We start from the raw sequence: 22,445 nt of genomic DNA on the forward strand, positions 1-22,445 counted from the left end.
ATCAAATTAAATCAGCATAATATCTTTTTTCTTTCTTTTTTCTTTTTTTTTTTTTTTTTTTTTTTTTTTTTTTTTTTTGAGATGGAGTCTCTCTGTCACCCAGGCTTGAGTGCTATGGCGCGATCTCGGCTCACTGCAAGCTCCGCCTCCCGGGTTCACGCCATTCTCCTGCCTCAGCCTCCCTAGTAGCTGGGACTACAGGCGCCCGCTACCGCACCCAGCCACGTTTTTGTAGAGACAGGGTTTCACCGTGGTCTCGTTCCCCTGACCTCGTGATCCACCCGCCTAGGCCTCCCAAAGTGCTGGGATTACAGGAGTGAGCCACCGCGCCGGGCCAATATCTTATCATTTAAAAGTACTTAACATCATTGATCGATAGAGAAATGCAGCTCAAAACCACAATGAGACACCGTCTCACACCAGTCAGAATGGTTATTTTTAAAAAATCAAAAAATAGCATGCTGGCAAAGTTGTGAAGAAAAAGGAATGTGTACACACTGTTGGTGGGAGTGTAAATTAGTTCAACCATTGTGGAAGACAGTGTGGCGATTCCTCGAAGATCTAAAGACAGAAATATCATTCAACTCAGCAGTCCCGTTACTGGGTATATACCTTAAGGAATATAAATCATTTTTTATAAAGACACATGCATGTTTATGTTCATTGCAGCACTATTCACAATAGCAAAGACATGGAATCAATGTAAATCTTCATCAGGGATAGACTGGATAAAGAAAATGTGGTACATATACATCACAGAATACTATGCAGCCACAAATAAGAATAAGATCATGTCCTTTGCAGGGACATAGATGGAGCTGGAGGTCATTATCCTAAACAAATTAACACAGGAACAGAAAACCAAATACCATATGTTCTCATTTATAACAGGGGACTAAGAAATGAGAACACATGGACACATAGAAGGGAACAACACACACTGAAGCTTTTCAGAGAGTGGAGCGTGGAAGGAGAGACGAAAAAATAACTAATGGGTACTAGGCTTAACACCACGGTGATGAAATAATCTGTAAAACAAACTCTATGACACAAGTTTACGTATGTAACAAACCTTCACTTGTACTCCTGAACTTAAAAGTTAAAAGAAAGTATAATTAAAATATTTTAAATATATATGTGTGTGTGTGTGTGTATATATATATATATTTTAGCAACACAAAGGTGAATAACCCTAAGTAATGCATTGTTTTTGAAAATGAAGATGGCTTTAGACCTTTGTTTTTAAGAATACAAAAATAAAATGATTTAATTGCATAGTCAGCTACAATTAAAAAATAAATTTTGACTTAGTACCACCCTATGATTTTTTGTGGGTTGAGGCATGAATTGAAATGAATTCAGAACATTGAGTGCCACTGTTATCATTGGAATTCTTCAGTCCCCATCTACTGAAACACATAGATGAAGTTTCTAAACAATAACATCTACCAAAGACAAAAACTGAATAAATGTTTTATTCTATTAATAAGTAATAGTCATCTTAAACAATCTATCTCTTTAAGATATGCACTTATAATTAAAAATGTGCATTTTAGCTTTAATGCCTTTTTGTGAATATCTATTGTATTTTATGTTTTTTAATTCAAATGTTTATAAATGGTAATACTAATAATAATATAAAATAAATGTTTAAAAAATTAAAGTCATGTGATAAATACATTTTCATCCACTTACATATTTCTTTGTAAGGAAATATGATGGAAATCTCAAATCATATTTATCATAAAAAATATATTGATGAAAAGATTTAGTAAGTTATAATGTTATTACTTTATATGAAGCATGTTATTGACAAACATCTATTTTAATCATATAGCAGATGTTATATTTTTGCAGTAATATAAACTTTTAATGGTATAATTTAGATATAAATCTGAAGGTTTAAAAAACATTTTGCTTATATAAATAAACTGAAAATAACTAAAGATACCAATTTAATCAGCTATCTACTTTTAGTATTGGTAAAAAAACAAGCCTATGTTGATTTTCAATATTTTATTAGTTGAAAGTTCTAAGAAATAAAACATCATTACACTTTGTAGAAACTAGCTTAAAGGCAAAATTAAGTATGGCAGGGAAAGTTAATACTCATCAATGTCTAAAATGCTCTGTGACCTTTCCGAGTCTTGCAGTTTGTGTGGGAACCATCTGACTAATTTTGAATTGTGAGAGTCACTTAAAGTCTGAAGCATTTAAGAGCAGGGTTGCTTTCTCCATTTCACTTTTCCCTTCTTCGGTAACCTTGGAGGCCTTTTATGGACGGTAGAGCTTAATTTTGGAGAGGAACCTATAGTCTTATTAAACTTATCTGTGCAAGAAATAATATTTGTGGTAGTAAACAGCTTTGATTTTAGGGTATTTATTACAGCAGTGTACATTATTTTGATTAATACCAGCAACCATATTTTGAAGTGAAATACCATCAAAATAACAATCCAAATAGGAAACATTAACTTAGTGTTTGGACAGTGAGCAACAAGAAAATGTCATTACAATCTGAAAAGATAAAAATTCATGTATTGATGTTAAAGTATTTGGTAAATGTATCATTTATTATAACTTTTAAGGCTCATGTGGAGCATAATAAAATGAGTTAATGATAACTTGCCATATTGGAATGTTTTAACCACAGCAACATGGAGCCTCTACTGAAACAAAGAACACTGAGGGAGGAGCAATTTTGGTGTTGGTGCATATCAAAAACTCAGTTTTGGGTATACTAAGATTAAGGTGCTGTTTAAACAACCAGAGAAATAAATTAAGAGATTCTTGGGTATGCAAATCTAGATATCAAGGAGCAGGTATGGCTAATGATAACATTTGAAGCTGTCAACACATAAATGGAATTTAATACATAAAACGCAATAGGCTTACCAAGAGAGTTGTAGTGAGTATAGCTTTAAAAGTTAAGCTCTAGAGTTTTCAAACATTTAGAGGATGGGATATGAAGAAGAGTAAGTGAAGAATAAGTAAAGAATAAACAGAAACAGTCAGTGTAGAAGAAGAAAACACACACACACACACACACACACACACACACACACCCCACACACACGGACAGAGAGAGAGAAAGAGAAGGAGAGAGAGAGAGAAGATGAATGAGATCCTGAATGTTAAGTAAGGGTTTCAAGAGAAAGAATGTTCAGATCAATTTTGACAAATGCTGCTGCTGACTGATCTAGAAACATACGTATCATGAATAACCAGTGGATTCGACAGGGGAACATTGAATAGATATTGGTACCCTTGGTGATGAGCTAGGAGCAAAAGTCTGATTGCAATGGTGAAGCGGCTACAATGACTCAGATAAAATATCTGGGGTTCATTGTCATGCACCAGGAAAATTTAGGACACAGACACACGTGAGGAGTTTAGGAGCAGAGGTTTAATAGGCAAAACAAAAAGAAAGGAAAACAGTTCTCTCTCCAGTGAGAGAGAGGGGACTTCTGAGAGGAGAAAAGACAAGCCGGCAGTGGATGCCCTGGATTCTATTGTCAGTCTTGAGGAGGTGGTGTCCGATTTATGTAGAGCTCACAGACTGGTTCAATCACGTGTGACATTTACCTAGCTTTGGGGGAAGGTTGGTCACCCCACTGTAATCTTATGAAAATGAACTTTCCCCTTGGCCAGCGCCATCTTGCTTGCTCCTTACTGTAAACATGGCTGGCAGAGAAGGGAAGATGGGCCGTCATTTTGAACTTGATTGGTTCAACTGTCAGCATCTCTGACTGCAGCTCAATTTTACATGTTGTTCTTTGTAAGAAAGGAAAGTGATTTGGGTCTGCTTTTCTATTAAAAGTAAAACCTTACCTAGGACTTTTGTACCTTCACTATCTGCCTAAGTAATTTTTTTTTCCCCCCTAGAGGGAGTCTCAGTGGCACAATCTTGGCTTACTGCAATCTCCGCCTCCCAGGTTCAAGTGATTCTCCTGCCTCAGCCTACCGAGTAGCTGGGATTACAGGCACCCACCAACACAACCGGTTAGTATTTGTATTTTTGGTAGCGACAGTGTTCGCCATGTTGGCCAGGATGGTCTCAAACTCTTGACCTCAGGTGATCCGCCCTTCTTGGCCTCCCGAAGTGATGGGATTACAGGCATGAGCCACCGCGTCCAGGCAATAATTTTTTCTTAACTCCTTTATCAGTGGTGTCCGAGAGAGAGAGAGAGAGAGAGATAGGAGACAGTATTATGAACCTACATTTTAATAACTGTTGCTGTAAAAGTAATGAAAGAAAACGTATTTGAAGTTGAAAATTGGGACAAATAATTTTGTATCTATTAATGCAGTAAAAATGGCAGTACATTTGTAGACTGCTGGGAATATTCCAGTAAAAAGAGAAAATTAGAAATACATAAGAGATGCAAAAATGCTGGAACAGCTTCTAGCATAGCTTGAAGTCTCAAGTGTAAGGACTGTCCTTAGCTAGTTTATCGGGATGTATACAGTAACAGCAAAGGAGGGGAGAGAATGCACACAGATGGGGAGAAATTATATAGATTTCAAATTTATTTTCTGTTTTGAGCTTAAAAATACCTTAAATTCTTAAATATGTGACTCTGGAGTATTTGTGTGAAAAGGGCTGTTAAAGTAATTCACTGAGGCTGGGCATGTTGGCTCATGCCTGTAATCCCAGTACTTTGGGAGGCTGAGGCAGGCAGGTCACTTGGGTCCTGGAGTTAGAGAGCAACTTGGGCAACATAGGGAGACCCATCTCTACAAAAAATTCAAAATTAGCTGGGCATGTTGGTGTGTGTCTGTGGTACTTTAATACCAACAACCATATTTTGAAGTAAAATATCATCAAAATGACAATCCAAATAGAAACATTAACTTAGTGTTGGGAAGCTGAGGTGGGAGGATCTCTTGAGCTTGGGAAGCCAAGGCTGTAGTGAGCCCTGACTGCACCACTGCACTACAGCTTGGGTGACAGTGAGACCTTGTCTCAAAAAAAAAAAAAAAAAAAAAAAAAAAGGAAAAAAAGAGCAAAAGAGCAAACCTAGGAACAAAGATGGAAGTTATATCAAGAGATTTCAGTTAATCATGAAAAATGATGTTAGAGCAATTAAAATTGATTTAGAATGCTATGTCCTTGGAAATACTTTAATAATATACTTTAAAATAATATTTTAGTTTGATGAGTTCTAAAATTCATTTCTATGTGGTAAAATCCACCATACCTTTTATACAGATGAAAAATATTTAATAATTTGACTATATTAACAGTTTTGTATGGACAATAAATGAGTGCTTCACTAAGCCTTGCGGATTCCCTTAATCCTGTCTTCACTTTGTATATATTCCCTTCATTAACAACTCTGTATTGAACCCTCTGGGTTGCCAACTGTTTTATGTCAGGATGTTGATTGTTACATATGTTTTCTCCTATTAAAGTCTCTAAGTTTTTACATCTTATTCTCTCTTCTTTCTCTGGCCTTTTCAATATCATGATACACTAATGAACTGAAAACAGTGTTGAATTATGGAGCTCCATAAACAGAATCTTAATCATCTGTGACATGACGTTGAGGCCTCTGAGTCATAGGTAGTTTCTAGATTGTAGAACAATAAATTCTACCACTACAGCAACCCAATAGTATACTCTTCCCTGAATATTAAATGAGAGAACTGTTATCAAAGAAATTTTAATGAAAATTTGGATCTATGTTCCAGGGCCACTTTGAATGTTTTCTTTGTGAAATGCAAGAATATAAAATAAATTAACACAATAAAATAAGAATACATTACTATGTACTAATAATTAATAGTAATTAATTACTAATTAATTCATTCTGTGTTGAATATTACTATTCCCTAGATATATATGCTTAACATCAAGCTTGTCCAACCTGCGGCCTGTGGGCCTCCTGCATCCCAGGACAGCTTTGAAAATGTCCCAACACTTTTGTAAAACATGATGAATTTTTTTTTTTTTTTTTTTAGCTAATCAGCTATTGTTAGCGTTAGTATATTTTGTGTTGCTCTTCTTTCCTGTGACCCAGGGAAGCCAAAAGATTGGACACCACTGCTTTACATAAAAGTATCAAGTAGGTTATAATTTAAATCTTTTTTAGTATTTAATCAAATTATTCCTATTTCTCTCCTCCTCCCCTTATAAAAAAGGATGTGATATTAAACCTATTTTTATGTTTATCTACAAGGAGTCAATAATTACGAAGCACAGGAAAAAAATACTGGTGATTAAATTGTATAAAGACTTATGTCAGATTGAGGGCAAATAGTGCTAACAATTAAGATTTTGTTCCCTACTCTTCAATTCTAGTTCAGAACTTTCCCCTGATTAATTTTAATGAAAAGAATTGAAGCAAAAGTTTGGCAATAACACTTCTTCTGTCTTTAAAGCAGAATACCCACATTTAAGTTAGGGCCACACCCAACTCAGACTCATATTGTTTGTTTCTAAGTCATACATTCCAGAAATATAACCATAAAGAAAAAATAATAAGCATGGAATAAAGATTTTTGTATGTTTTTCTTAACATTGGAAGGATGGAATACTGTATTCCTAGTGATTATGCTAATAAAATTAGTCATTCCAAGCCCCAGTAACATTAGATAGGTAGAAAAATATATACAATATATATAGCGAAGAGAAATAATAAATGAGCTAGAGAAAAAGTAATTGCCAGAAAGTTGGAGAAAATGGAGGTTAACAGAGAAAAATAACAAAGTAATATCACAGGGAGTAGAAAGAACTGAGTGAATATATCCAATGAAACCATAAATCAAGATCAACAAACCTTACAATGAAAAGGCTAAAGTGAAAAATAAGTCCCTTGTAGACAGTGCTTGTGAACAAGCTCTAAAATGTCCTATGAACTTAGACAAGCACTTTGGGTAATCTCTTACAGGGTCAAAAATAGCTGTGTAAATGTTGCTTTAGAAAAGAATGATTAAACCAAGAACAAGACAGAGAAATAGATTAACAGGAGCCTCCAGAAGAATGAACTAAATAGCTCCCAATCAAGATGGACCTAAAGGACATCAATCAAATAAATGTTCATATTATATTCTTTATTTAAAATACTAAAAATTATGTTTCTACATAATTGGCTTAGGGAAATCTGGTTATGTATTATTTATATTTTATACATTATATGAGTTTGAAAAATGCCATCTTATGTACATTTCCAGTGAAAAATTTATAACAATAGATAACAGTAGTATTGTTAGTTTTAGAAATTTCTGAAAACTGAGTAGACCCTGTCTTTTGCTCACTGTCTTAGTGCCCAGGAAGGAGTTTTCATTATCTAATAGAAGATTCTTAAGAAAACCTTAGTTGCCTAACAATTTGACAAAAGATGGTCATCAGTTATATAATTACTCTGCAGGTAGGGAAAAGGGAAATTTGGAGTCCACTTGCATGTCAGAATGTTAACCCCACAGTTCAGGGATACTAACTCCAAGAGGAATCAGATCAAAACATTTTTGGCACCAATACAATTCTGTTCTAAAATTTTAATTGTAAACAATGGTGAGTTTGATGTATTTGATAAATCCCAGTGTCCTCCAAAATTAAGTAATATGAGGATTTCTTTTAATTAAACATATTATGAAACTCTGAGAATGCTTCTGAAGCTATAAGAGATTATATGGATTCTATATCTCAGTTGGAGACAAACTGATCTAATTTGAAATTGAACATTTAAATAAATTTTATTTGTAATAATCTTAGCATTGCAATATGAATAAACACAAAGCAATGTAAATATTTACCTTGCTTTATTATCATGAAAAAAATAATAAATTATGCTGATGTGTGCAACATATTTATTATACTAATTATATTAATTAGTCAACACAAAATTAGGCAACAGTCATGCAATATAGTCAAATCTAAAGCTATATAAATAAAGTTTGAAAATATAGAGGAGAGATAGGCATTATCCTCCTGCATCATAAAATGAAAATATAAAACCACCATATAATTTCCTTGAGTAAAAAGTACACAAAATGTCAATAAAATATATTAATGTAACTTCAGGGCTGATCAAAAACAAACAAAAAATTCAAAAACAAGCAAACAAAAACAAAAGAGAGCAAGCAAAACCATTAACTTATTTGTAGAGCTCTTGCAAGTAATGTAGTAATGGTTTCTGAAAGAGGGGAATACCTTCTCTAGCTGCCAAAGATCACAGTGCACATAATGCATCCTCTACCCTTATGCTCCTCTAATTTTTTGCTTCTATTCAGATCTGTCTGTATGTTAACCATGGCAACTCAAACATCTCAATATGAATACAATTATATTTATCTATTGAAAATTAATAACATCCACCTTGAAGTGCATATACTAGTCTCTGGAATCACAGTTAATATGACTTCACCCCTAAGAGTCATTCTCAGTCTATGGGTAAACAATGCTTCTGTCTTGAAGACTGAGAACCAGAACCTGAGACGTGGTTAATTCCACAATGTCCTGCCAATATTGAGGGCTTCTTCAAGGCCACTCATCCCTCTCTCTTCCAGGCACTATGGCATTGCTTCAATTTCAAAATGATCCCAAATTTAAATAGTTACTGAAAGTCACAGGGAACTCATGATGAAATACAGTTAAATTTGTTTTTATTATTTGCTTCTTTATTCCACATTTTCTTGTTTTGTTATTCTACCATTCACTCTATATATCCATTTTCTGTAAAACAATCATTTTAAACATATGCATTCAGTGATCTGCATTTGTCAGATTTGCATTTTATGTAATATTGCAGAGTGATTTTTATAACACAGCATAGGATGAAATCTCATTCCTTTCTAGATTTACAAATTACTAACACAGCTATTTCTTCCCTGATAGCTACTGCAGAAATCTAATACATACAGAGCTAGAAGACCAATCTGAAAATACCAACTATTGTATGAAAGCAAACTTTGAGATATGGTTTTATCCTCTGCTCCATTAAATTATTCTTCAATAAAAAGTAATATTTGACTTTCATGCAAAGCAAATTGAGATATATTTAATTCTGCCTAGCAAAGGTGGCAACATTGATCAGAGCATATTAGAAAACAATGGGGAATCAATTTAGCTGTAATTTGTAAGACAAATTCTTCTTTCATTTTCTGTTTTCTGTGATGTCCATGAAAGAACCTTAGGACATTAAAATATATTTCATGAAATCTCAACAGATCACTGATATGATTAGACTTTGTGTCCCCACCCAAATATCATACTGAATTGTAAACCCCATAATCCTCATGTGTCTAGGGAGAAACCAGATGGAGGTAACTGAATCATTGGGGAAGTTGCCTCCATGCTGTTCTTCTGTTTCCCATGCTGTTCTCCTGTTTTCATGGTAGTGAGTGAGTTCTCAGAAGACCTGATCGTTTTATAAGGGGATCTTCCTCCTTTGTTTGCCACTGTCTCTCACCTACCACCATGTAAGATGTGCCTCCTCCCCTTCCACCATGATTGTGAGTTTCCTGAGGCATCCCCAGCCCTGCAGAACTGTGAGTCAATTAAACCCCTTTTCTTTATAAATGATCCAGCCTCAGGTATATCTATATAGCAGTAGGAAAATGAACTAATACAATAAATTAGTACCAGGAGTGGGGTACTGCTATAAAAATATCCAAAAATGTGAAAACAACTTTGGAACTCTGTAACAGGCAGAGATTGGAACAGTTTAGAGGGCTCAGAAGAAGACAGGAAGATGTGGGAAAGTTTGGAACTTCCTAGATATTTGTTCAATGTCTTTAACCAAAATGTTGATAGTGAGATAGACAGTGACATCTAGGCTGAGGTGGTCTCAGATGGAGATGAGGAACTTGTGGGAACTTGAACAAAGGTGAGTCTTGCTATACTTTTACAAAGAGACTAGTGGCTATTTGCCCCTGACCTAGAGATCTGTGGAACTTTTAACTTGAGAGAGATGATTTGGGGTACCTGGCAGAGGAAATTTCTAAGCAGCAAAGTGTTCAACACATGACCTGGCTGCTCTTAAAGTGTTCAGTCTTATACCTTCACAAAGAGATGGTTTGGTATTGGAACTTATGTTTAAAAGGGAAGCAGAACACAAAAGTTTGGAAAACTGGCAGCCTCACAATGCAGTACAAAAGAAAAACCCATTTTCTATAGAGAAACCCAAGCTAGCTGCAGAAATTTGCATCAGTAATGAGAAACCAAATGATAATCACTAAGACAATAGAACAAATGTCTCCAGGGCATGTCAGAGGTCTTTACAGCAGCCCCTCCCACGACAAGCCTGGAGGTTTAGGAGAAAAAAATAGTTTCATGGACTGAGCCAAAGGCCTTCCTGCTTCATGCAGTCTCAGAATTTGATGCCCTGCATGCCAACCATGGCTAAAAGGGGCCCATGTACAGCTCAGGCTGTTGTTTTAGAGGGTGCAAGACCCGAGCCTTGGCAGGTTACATGTGATGTTGGGTTTTCAGTTGCACAGAAGTCAATAATTGAGGTTTGAGGACCTCTGGCTCAATTTCAGAGGGTGTATGGAAATATCTGGATGTTCAGGCACAAGTTTGCTGCAGGGGTGCCGCCCTCATGGAGAACCTCTGCGATAGCAGTGCAGAACGAAAATGTAGGGTTGGAGACCCCATAAAGAGTCCCCACCGGGACATTGCCTAGTGGAGTTGTGAGAAAAAGGTCACTTGGATTTTTGAATTAATGTTGAAATGAGTTAAGACTTTGGGAAATTGTTGGAAAGGCATGACTGTGTTTTGCAATGTGAGGATATAAGATTTGAGACGTACCAGGGGTGGAATTATATGGTTAGGCTTTGTGTCCCCACCCAAATCTCATCTTGAATTGTAATCCTCATAATCCCCACATGTCTAGGGAGAAACTAGGCAAAGGTAATTGAACACTGGGGGTGGTTTTCCCCATGCTGTTTTTGTGACAGTGAGTTTTCACAAGATCTGATGGCTTTATAAGGGGCTTTTCCTCCATCACTCGCCACTCTCTCTCGCCTGTCATCATGTAAGACCTGCCTCTTCTCCTTCTGCCATGATGGTAAGTTTTCTGATGCTTCCTCAGTCCTGCAGAACTTTGAGTTGATTAAACCTTTTTCCTTATAAATTACCCAGTCTCTTGGGTATATCTTTATAGGAGTAGGAAAATAGACTAATACAATCACAGAAGATGGTAATATGGACTCATATTCAGGAAATTACTAAATTATGTGGATTTATGTTTTTTTTAAACCCACATTTCAAGTCCTGTGGGAAGGTTTCAACTGAATGTTAATCTCAGAATTTCAAAATTTCTGTTTTGAAAATAGGTGTCTATAAATTAAAATTATTCTACAATTCTATTAGTGGTAGCTTTGGAAACCAACCCTCACTAAAATAAATATCAGTGTTTATTTAATGGATTAATGAAGATTTCATCAGAAAATGGGTTGTGGAATAAAAAAAATAATTATTCTCCCAAGGAAAGGCTCTCTATGATAATTTTCTCATTCTCAGGGTAACAATTAACATAAATACCTGATCACTTGAGGACATTTATGAGTTCTAGAAAGTTCTGTTTGAGGTCTATTATGCAGTTTAGTTTTTCCTTCAGAATTTATATATAGGATGGTTTTCTGGTCTCTGTCTTTCCATAAGTAAGTATGCTTATGTGAAGAGCAGGAATGGAGTTGTGAAAGGACCTATATTATGTTGCATTTTCATAGCAGGTACAATGTGTGTGTTGCTTTTAAGGGGCAGATGTAAAACTTTAAGATACATGTAAGTGGAAAGAAAAAAAAAAACTTATACAATTCTCTGGGAGAAACCACAGCTTCTATTTGGCTTCCCTTATATTCTTTATAATTTAGCATTTCTATCTCTCTAAAGATCAAGGGCAGTATGTATAAGCAACTCAGAATGTAAGCTAATTGAAGAGTTTTATTTTCAATGCAAGTTATGTGCTTTTTATACAACTATGAAGAAATTTGTTCCCAAAGCTATTATATTTTCTTCAGGTTGATTTGGTGGGTGTGTATGTTAAAATACAAAATTTGATAATTTTCTATTTTTATTGTAGTACTAGTTTAGTGCTCAGGAAATGCTTTCTCTATTCCCTGTGCCTCCAATTATCTAAATGTTCGTTGAGATGAACCTTTTAGTGTCTAAAACACATTGTGAGTTTCTTTGAAATCAGCAAACCAGCTTCAGTGCAGTCTAGTGTGTGTTCTTTGTAAGACAAGTAAGAAAGTAAAATTCATAGGAGAAAATAAAAGAAAGGATGCAGGATTACTAAATGAAAGTCTTCTCTTGTTAAGTTTTAAATATATACATTTAAATAAATATTGTAATGTGTACTGCAATATTTAAATATGTGCAACAGTCACACTAGGGGAAAAATATTGGATTTGAATTTGGAGTCAAAAACATAGGATTTGCAGTCTTAGTGTTGCATATTTTCTTTGTATTTTCTAAATATTTCTGTCTCTGTTTTTTAAAAGAATTATCTCTCTACTGCTATCACAGAGATATTGTGCAGAGCAAAGGAAACACTTTTTGTAAAAATAAAAGTATTATAAACTGGAAAGCAATTGTATTTTATATTTTAATGATTTAATAGTTTAATCACTCAGAATTTATTACGTTTGCTATGCACTATGGATGATAGAGTGGAGGCAAGACTAGAAAACATTCGTGAAAAAAACTGCAGGTTCTTAAGTGTTAAAATAACTATAAAAACAGTAAGGGGATGGAAGGAAAGTAAAAATAATGCTAGAGTCTTTGAATTTATAAAAAACGATACTCAATCTAGCAACTCAGTTGACAGGGATTTGTTGGCACTAGGTATTTCAAGAAACTTATGAAGATAAGGAAATAGTTTTTCAACATGAAAGTCTGAACAATTTCATGAAGATCTGAGGTCTGGATTATATTCTCAACTGTTCAGCAGGATGACCTTACTCAGTCACTGTTGTATTACACCTATTATCTCAGAAATGCTCATTTCTGTGTCTCCATTTTTAGTTATATACCAGTCTCTTCTCATATCTCTAGTTCAAATTCTGGACAGAATCAGATCGGCTCAGTAAAAACTACTCTCCCCGTTTGGCATAGCTTTCTCACCAAGCAGTGGTCATAGGCTACTGTCAAAATCATAGGTTCTTTATCTTGGATTGATTGACCACTTCAGATTCAGTCACCCATTTTATCTGATTAAGAACATGGCCATTACAAGGAAATCCTCTGAGCCATTCCCTAAGTTTAGACTATGAGTTTGACAATTTATTTACATAAGGACAATTGTCATAGCAATTACCATACTTGGCCTGCTTTCAGCTGTTGTGTATGGTCGAGTGAGGTATCTAGAAAATAACGAAAGATTGGGACTGGCCTTGCTTGATAGATAAAATCAGCAACTTATGACCTGTGCACTCTTTCATCCTGAGTGGATATCTTGGCCTTCAAGATATGGTTGGTCATAGATAATGTATAATGTTATTAAGTTGCTGTCTGATTCTTGAAATATAATTCTAAGAAATACTAGCAATTATGCAATGTTATGCTTTCCCATGTCTAAGAAGATTCATTTGGTAATAAAGTCAATTATACGGTTTATGTTTTTATTCATATTTAAGGCTATTTCAGAAGTTGACTGTGTCGAAGTACCTGACCACAGGTTTGCTCATTCTGAACACACATTAAAATTTTACTTTACTTATATTATGGTTTGTCTTTGACTGTTATAGACCTGGAATCTGCCCAGAGCCTTGTTTCTGCAAGAGACTTGTCCCTTTCTGATTGCTGCCTGCGCCAGCTGGATTTTCTTCTCACTCTATCATTTCCCAGTAGGCTGTAGCCCTGCTATAGCACAGTGCTGAACTTGTGCTTTACTGCATCCTTAGAGCTTGGCTCTCTGCCTTTCCTGTCCTTGTTCATTCTTTTTCTACTGAACTGAATAGTAACTGCTGATATTGAACATGCATAATTCCTATCTGAGATTGTTATTGTAATAAAATAGTGCACCCAGTCAACATGTCATATGTTCAATATAGTTTTTAAAGTTTTTATTGAAATTTCAAAGATTTCTTTTCAAAAGTATTTTAAAGTTAGGAATTGAAGGTCAAAATGGTTTTTATTCTGAGCATCAATCTTTTAAAACCCTGTTATCAGCAAGGACTTTTCTAAAGGAACGTATTATATATAAATGTTTCAATCATGGTTCATTTTAAAAAATAAAGATGGAAGGTAACAAATGTTTTATCTGATTGCCCTTGGAAATACAGAACTGTGTATGAGATTAGAAAATTGTTTCCCTCTCCATTGCAGTTTGATACACTTGTAGTCTCTAAAGGCCTGTTCCCACAAGATATAAACTATTGCTTCAAGGCCATTCAAACAATATTTAGTCTTTCCTAATTAAAACAAAAGAAATATACACAAAGACAGAAACATATTTCAAAATAATGATACAATCGTATTCAGCTGCTGAATTGAATAGGAAGCTGTGTTTATTGTTGACAAAGCTAATATTCCCTACTATCAAAAGCAAAAGCTTGTTCACACTTTCTTATTCAGTACTCTTGCAACCTAAGAACTGAAGCATTTTGATTATTTCCTCTGTAAGTTTTTAATCAGAAGTATTGAGAGGCGAAAATGTTACCAAAATTTCCTATTATTATTTTGACTCTAAAGTTTAACTTCTGACTAATTGTAAAACTAGGAATGAAACAACACCATGAATGATTACAAAAAAACAACTCTCAATTTCTTTTCATACTGTTTGACACTGTCAATGGGTAATAATATTTTTCTTTCCTGTGTGACATAAGATAGGTATAAATAACATTATTTAAGAGGCATATTGCATATCTGTTACACAGTTTTTATCATTATACATACCACAGAACTGTTTTTCATATGCAACAATGTTTAAAAGCAATGTATACACTAAACAATTCTCTTAAATTAATACTTTGATCTGATCAGTTGAGTTGTATGCTTCTTACTATGTGTAAGTCACTTGACAAAATACACAGAAGAACAAAGGCCACATTTTAAATAGAATTCCAGGTCTGAAATTCTTTATCACCTGGTTTTTCTACTGGATTCCATTGAATTTTACCTCTTCAACTCAAAATAACACAATAAATATGGCTGAAATAAAATTCTGTTTATTGGTATTTAACAGTTTGGAGTCAACTGCTTAAAAATTGTTTGATCTATTCAACTGGCAGGTACTCAATGAAAGTGCTTATTTAGGATTAGTGGAAGCAGATTCTGAGATATGAAAATGACAAGCTGTGCATAGGAATGATGAATACTTCATAAGAAAAGTCTAAAATTAAATTGTCAACTATGTTATGGAAATTTTTCTCATCAGCCATTCATTTATTTAGTCTTCCAAATTTACTGGATGTCTTTCATGTGCTAATCACAGTGCTTTTGTGGGTGAAACAAAGAGACAAACAAGAATTCCTTGGCTTAAAAGTGTATAATCTAGTAAGAGACATACGTATAAATCAATAAAAGCAAAAGAGTTTGGTACATGTCTGTATGTTATTATGGGGAAAAAGAAATGTGAAAACAGCTTGGGAATATCCAAGGAACTTTAAAAATAAAATGGCATTTGATATGAATCTTGAAATATAAGCAGATGTTTTCATATTGAGATAGAGTTATTTAAAGCTGTTAGGATGTACTATCTTATTTCAAAGAAATTATAATAAATAACATCCATGTTTTGTTAAAAGGTGGCTGTGAGCAAAGGTGAGAAAGAAAAATGTCATAGTTGCACATTGCTTTAACCTTCAGCTTTGAGTCCAAAGTATCAATTGCCACAGCAACAGAATTCTCATTGAGATGAATGTGGAAAAAAATAAACAAATAAAAGTGTAATAGGATGGCCCTTCTTAGACCATGATTTGATTGCTCCAAGCCTCTTCTTGGGATACCACTTTTCAACAAAGTCAGAGAAAACATAGGTATATCCTAAAGCATTGTCTAAATAAGCATTTGTTGATTAACTTTGCACTGTAATGCTGCAGCGCTCTTCACATGTACTAATAAGAAATAGAAATATTGGAAATCGCCCAATTTCTCCCATAGTTTCTACCTGAGAATTGGGGTTTATTTTCTCCTAATAACCAGTTAGGGAGGTTAAGGTCATATTTTTATTAATCAAGGACAGATTTTTGTTTACTTGAAATCAAAATGGTGCTAAATGGTGTCCAGAAAAAAAAAAATACAACAGAAAATCTCATTGCCATTTGGATTAGAATGGTTTGTAAATATTAGTTAAAATACTTACTCTGAATTCCTATAAATACATCAGAGATGCACTGAAGAGAATGCAAATCTTGTACTAGTAAGTAAGGGCAACAGTCAGTAAATTTTGAAAATTACTGTTAACCAATTTAATTTTTACTCTTAGACTGGTGAGGCTTGGAGAAACTGGATTAGATATATTTTTATTTAATCTAACAATAATATTCTTAAAAGATATAAGACATAGAAAAAGGATTAACCATCAGTTCAATTTGTCACTCTTCCAACTCTAACAATGTTGACTTCTACTATTCCTTCAGAAGAAAACATGAAATATTTATATCATTAAAGGATAATGCAGAAAACATTTCTTAATAGGCTTATCTCTGTTGTGTCAAGAGCAGACATTAAGCTTCCAAAAACTTTCTCTGTTTCTGTTTTCTTCTAATTATCAGAAATGCAGTCATTTAATTTTCATTTACCTCAGAAACGAATCTATCACGATCTAATCAGAGGGAATTTAGAAACATCTGATGAATGTCTCAAATAACAAGGCATTTCAATCTGAAATTTTTCCTAGCCCAAAGAAATATTCTAACTTGTACCTAGCCTCTGATTTGCTTCTCTTGTAGCCTTTCTTCACTTTAGTTGATGACTCCTCTATTTTTAAAATTATTTAATTCCAACATATTAGAGACATCCTGGACTCCTTTCACACATCATTCAACCTGAAAGCAAATTCTTTTGGCTCTGCATTAAAATAACCTTAAATGTTTCTCCACCTACTGAGATTTAAGTCACCATCCTCTCTTATAGTAGAATAGTCTGGTGGCCTCCAAACTAGTCTCTCTGATTCTAGACATAATAGAGTGTCTAAATAGATGTAAAGCAATAGCTAACTACAAGTTCCTTATAGTAGACTCATTTTACCTTGAAAGACAAACACAGACTGAAAGTAAATGGGTGGGAAAAGATACTTTATCGAAATGATAACTGAAAGAGAGATGGAGTGGCTATAACTATATCAGGAACAATAGATTTTAAGTCAAAAACTGTTACAAGAGACAACAGAAGTCATATGTTAATTCAACAAGAGGATATAACAATTCTAAATGTATACGCACAAAATATCAGAGCACCTAAATATACAAAGCAAATATTAACAGAACAGAATACAACATATAATACAAAACGCAATGCAATAATAGTGAGGTACATGAATACCCCACATTTAATAATCAACAAATTATCCAAATGGAAATGCGATAAGAAAATAGAAGATGTGAACAACACTATAGACCAACTGGACCTAACAGACATATATTAAATCATACATCAAACAGGAGCAGAATATATATTATTTTCATTTACACATGAAGAAAACCTTAGGATAAATAATGTTAGGCCACAGAGCAAATATTAACAAATTTAGGAAAATTGAAATCATATCAAGTAGCCATTTTGACCACCAATGGTATGAAGTTACAAATCAAAAACAGGAGAAATTTCAGAAATCTCACAAATATGAGGAAATTAAACAACATACTTCTGACCAATAGCTCAAAGAAGAAATTAAAAGAGAAATTAAAATGTATCTTGAGACAAATGAAAATAGAAACACAACATACTAAAACTTATGGAATGTAGCAAAAGCAGTGCTAAGATGGAAATTTAGAGTGATAAATGCCTGTGTAAGAAAAAAGAAACATGTCAAATAAACAACCTAACGTTATACCACAAAGAACCAGAAAAAGAAAAACAAACAAAGCCCAGATTTAGTGAAAAGAAGGATATAATACATTTTAAAGTAGAAATAAATTACATAGACACTAGAAAAACAAAAAATACATATTTACAAAAAACAACTTTGGACCCCAACGTCAGTTGATCTTCCTTGGTTGGCAATACTCCATGCATATTGTAACATGTCGATACTGCGGAAGTAGTGCTGTCCTGATTCCACTGGGAGAGGACAACGGGAAGCTCCATGTTTGACACACTTCTGAACACTGCACTATGTGTCTTTTCCTTTGGCTAATCGTGATCTGTATCTTTTCCCTGTAATACATCATAACTATGATATTTTTAAAATGCAATACCAATTCTCCTCAAACTTTTACAAAAAAAGTTGAAGGGGAGGAAACACTTCCCAACGTATTTTCTGAGGTCAGCATTACCCTGATACAATAGCCAGACAAAAATACAAGAAAAAAAAAAAAAAAATACAGGTCAATATCCCTGTTGAATGTAGATACAAATATCCTCAGTAAAATATTGGCAGACTGAATTCAACAGCATATTAAAGGGATCCAACACCATGACCGATCAGGATTTATCCCTGGGATGCAAGCACAGTTCAAAATATGCAAGTCAATAAATAATATACCACATTAAAATAATAAAATTTTGAAATAATATAATAATCTCAATAGTTATAGAAAAAGCATTCCCAACACTTCACATACTTTTGTGATAAAAACTTTCAAACATGAGTTTAGAGATTGATGAAATAAAAGCTATACATCAAAATAAAAGCTATACATCACAAGTGAACAGCTAACATTGCACTTAGTGGTGAAAGACAAAGCTATTTTTCTAAGATCAGGAACAAAATGAGGATGCCAAGTCTTTCCACTTCCATTCAACATTGTACTGGAAGTCCTAGTCAGGACAATTAAGCAAGAAAAAAGAAATACAAGGCGTCCAAATTAGAAAGGAAGAAGTAAAATTGTCTGTTAGCAGATAGTATGATCTCATGTATAGAACACCTTAAGAACCTCTCCAAAAGAAAAACTATTAGACTTAATAGACAAATTCAGTAAAGTTGCAAGATACAAAATCAACACAAAAATCAGTTGCATTTTAATACTAACTACAAACTATCTGAAAAAATACAAAAAACATTCCATTTTCAATCGCATCAAAAATACAAAAGATTTAGAAATAAATATTTTTAAAGAAGTGAAACATCTGTACACTGCAAACGGTAAAACATTGATAAGATAAATTGAAGGAGACTCAAATAAATAAAAGATATGTTCATCGATTGTTTTTTGCAAAATATAAAAGAAATCATGTAATTTATATGGAACCAAAAATGACTCCAAGTAAATAAAGCAATTTTGAGAAAAAGAACAAATCTCAAAGCATCACACTTTTACAAAGTTATAGTAATCAACATAGATCTACATCAAAATGGATAGTACTGGCATAAAAACAGAAAAAAAAAAACCAAAAAAGGCCAGTGGAACAATATAGATCTCAGAAGTAAATCCACATATTTATGGGCAATTGATCTTTGACAGGGATGTCATGAACACACAATAGATGGTCTCTTCAACAAGCAGTGTTCATTAACTTGGATATCCACATGCAGAAGAATAAAATTGGACCCTTATTCCGGAGCATATACAAAAATCAACCTCAAATATTTTAAACACTTAAACATAATACCTCAAACGGCAGAACTACTAGAGGAAACATTGAAGAAAAGCTTCCTGACATTGATGGGTCAATAATTTTTTGACTATAACCATGAAAGCACAGGCAACAAAAGCAAAAATTGGAGATTGTGAGTTTCATTAAAACAAAGACTTCTACATGAGAAAGGAAACAATCATCAGAGTGAAGAGACAACATTAGAAAAATTGCAGAAAATATTTGCATACCCTATGTCAGATAAGGGGTTATTATTCAAAACATAAAAGGAATTCAAACACTCAATAGCAAAAAAATAAAAATAAAATAAAAATTAACCCAATTAAAACTGCCAAAGGACTGGAATAGACATTTCTCCAAATAAGACATGCAAATGGGCAACAAGTTAATGAATGCGTGTGTGACAGTACCAATCATCAGGGAAATGAAAATCAAAATCAAAATGAGCTATCCCCTCACATCTGCTAGAATGGTTACTATGAAAAATAGAAAAGGTGAGTGTTGCCAAGGATTTGGAGAAAAGGAAACTCTTGTACATTTTTGTTGGGAACAGAAGTTGGTACAGTCATTAAGGAAAACAGTATGAGACATCTTTTAAAAATTATAACTACAATATGATTCGGCAATCTCACTTTTGAACATATATCCAAAGGGAGTAAAATAATTGTGAAATATCTATCCTTCCATGTGCATTGCAACATTATTAACCCTAGTCAAGGTATGTAAACAATGTTAGTGTTCACTGATGAATGACTGCATAAATAATATATAGTATATACATATACAATGAAACATTATTCAACTGTAAAGAAGAGGGAAATAAGAAAATCCAGTCATTTGCCATAATATGAGTAAGCCTGAAGGATATTATGCTAAATGAATTAAGCCAGACACAGTAAGATAAATACTGCATAATCTCATTTATGTATATAATCTGATAGTTGAAAGCCACAGAAAAAGAACATAGAATAACAGAATGGTTGTCGCCAGAGGCTGAGAGTTGGGGAATATGGAAAAAATATTGGTCAAAACTGATCACAGATGACTATATCAAGTAATGAAAGAGGAAAGTTTTATATAAAACTATTAGCTATATCACAATTGTAGATAGTCTGGAAACTATTGACCAGAGAAGCAATTAAAAGTGGTTATGAGGTATGCAAATGTGAAGTGTCAGGAGAAAGTTGGTGTAAGAAATGCTAGTGCTATGGGGCTGGGAGTAAGATGACCTGTGTGATAGTAGTTCAGAAGCGTGATCATGAGAAAACTTGAATTGTATGGAAGGAAGGTGAGAGAATGTACACTCAAGACTTTCAAGTCATTTTCTGTTGGTTTGTATCTTTTTAGTTCATACATTGTTTTTACAACTTCTTATGGTTGTAACTGCCTAATACCAAAGTAAAAATTTTGAATTGCCAGATTTCTAAGATCTGGAAGAAAATTAGAAAGTGAAACTATATTTAATAACTAAAATTTTAAAAGGTTAAGAGGCATCGCTCATTCAAAAATAATAGATACAAACAAAAATATTAATAGAACCAGATTATTGTTTATTTACTTAGCATAATCATAAATGTCCGTACAAATGTCATTCAGATAGATTTTGTGTCATAAATTATTATTGTCCTTATCTATTATCTAGGATTGATACATTGAGGGAACTGATCATTTTCAATGTAGATCTGCTTCTGACAAGAGTTCATAGAGATAGATCTAGTGCATTAGCTGCTTTAAGACTATCCCCAATAGTCTGGCAATAAAAAATTATTTTATATCTTGTTAGGTAAATTACACTTGAAAAATTTCTTTCTTTAATAGAAAGTACTTAATATTCCTTCCCTTCAGGACATGAATAACTCACCCAACAAGATTAATAGGATTTAAAAATTTATCATTAAATTTGGGAACAACCTAAAGCCTCTCCCAGATTCACATTCTATCTATTTTGGGAACAATAACACAATATCTATAATTAACATAAAACTTCTGTTGCTAGACACTCTCACACTGCCTCACTCTGTCATGTATCATTAAAATGATATAACTGCGCATGCAAAAAAGTATTCCTATAAAATTGTATAATGTCATAAATTCTGGGCCAAAGTTTAATATGATTTATTTTATTATCATTATAATAGAATATTTTAAGGTTAGAATAAGTGTCAAAGAGCTAAAATACACTATTTTATTCCTTAGTGTTAAATAATGGCTGCTTGTTTATGATAAAAAGGCAGTTATTGTCAGTATAAATAGCATTGGCTAACATTTTTGATACAAAAGTCATTAAGATATAATCGTTCTTTTGTGTCTTAGAATTCCAATGTAGTAATAGAATGTGGTACAATTCTTTTTATTAGTAGAATCTGACAAAAACATAGGAGAAAACAATTATGAAGCTGTAGGTAGAAATTTGACTTACAGTTATCTGACATGGGACCTCAAAAAATTGTAACACTTGAAAGTTTTGCTTATTTACCTGGGAAATTAAAAATGTACTTAAAATTTTTAAATTCATTTAAATTTAACGTTTGCTTGATTTTAGCACCGGTCATAATCATCAAACTAATCTATGTTATTTAATAGTAACAGATTACATACAGAGTATTTGAAATGCATTTAGTGGGAAAATCAGATATTTAAACATACAGAGTTATATTTTTTGCATGAGCATAACATTTATAGCATCATACCTGTATATTAATTTGAACGTGTATTGACTTGTGACATATACACGTGTGGTTGTGTGTGTGTGTTTCAGTGTTTTATAAAGGAAATATAAAATGTGCAGATGTCG

This window comes from Rhinopithecus roxellana, chromosome 9, assembly GCF_007565055.1.
Source record: "Rhinopithecus roxellana isolate Shanxi Qingling chromosome 9, ASM756505v1, whole genome shotgun sequence".
Taxonomy (NCBI): Eukaryota; Metazoa; Chordata; class Mammalia; order Primates; family Cercopithecidae; genus Rhinopithecus; species Rhinopithecus roxellana.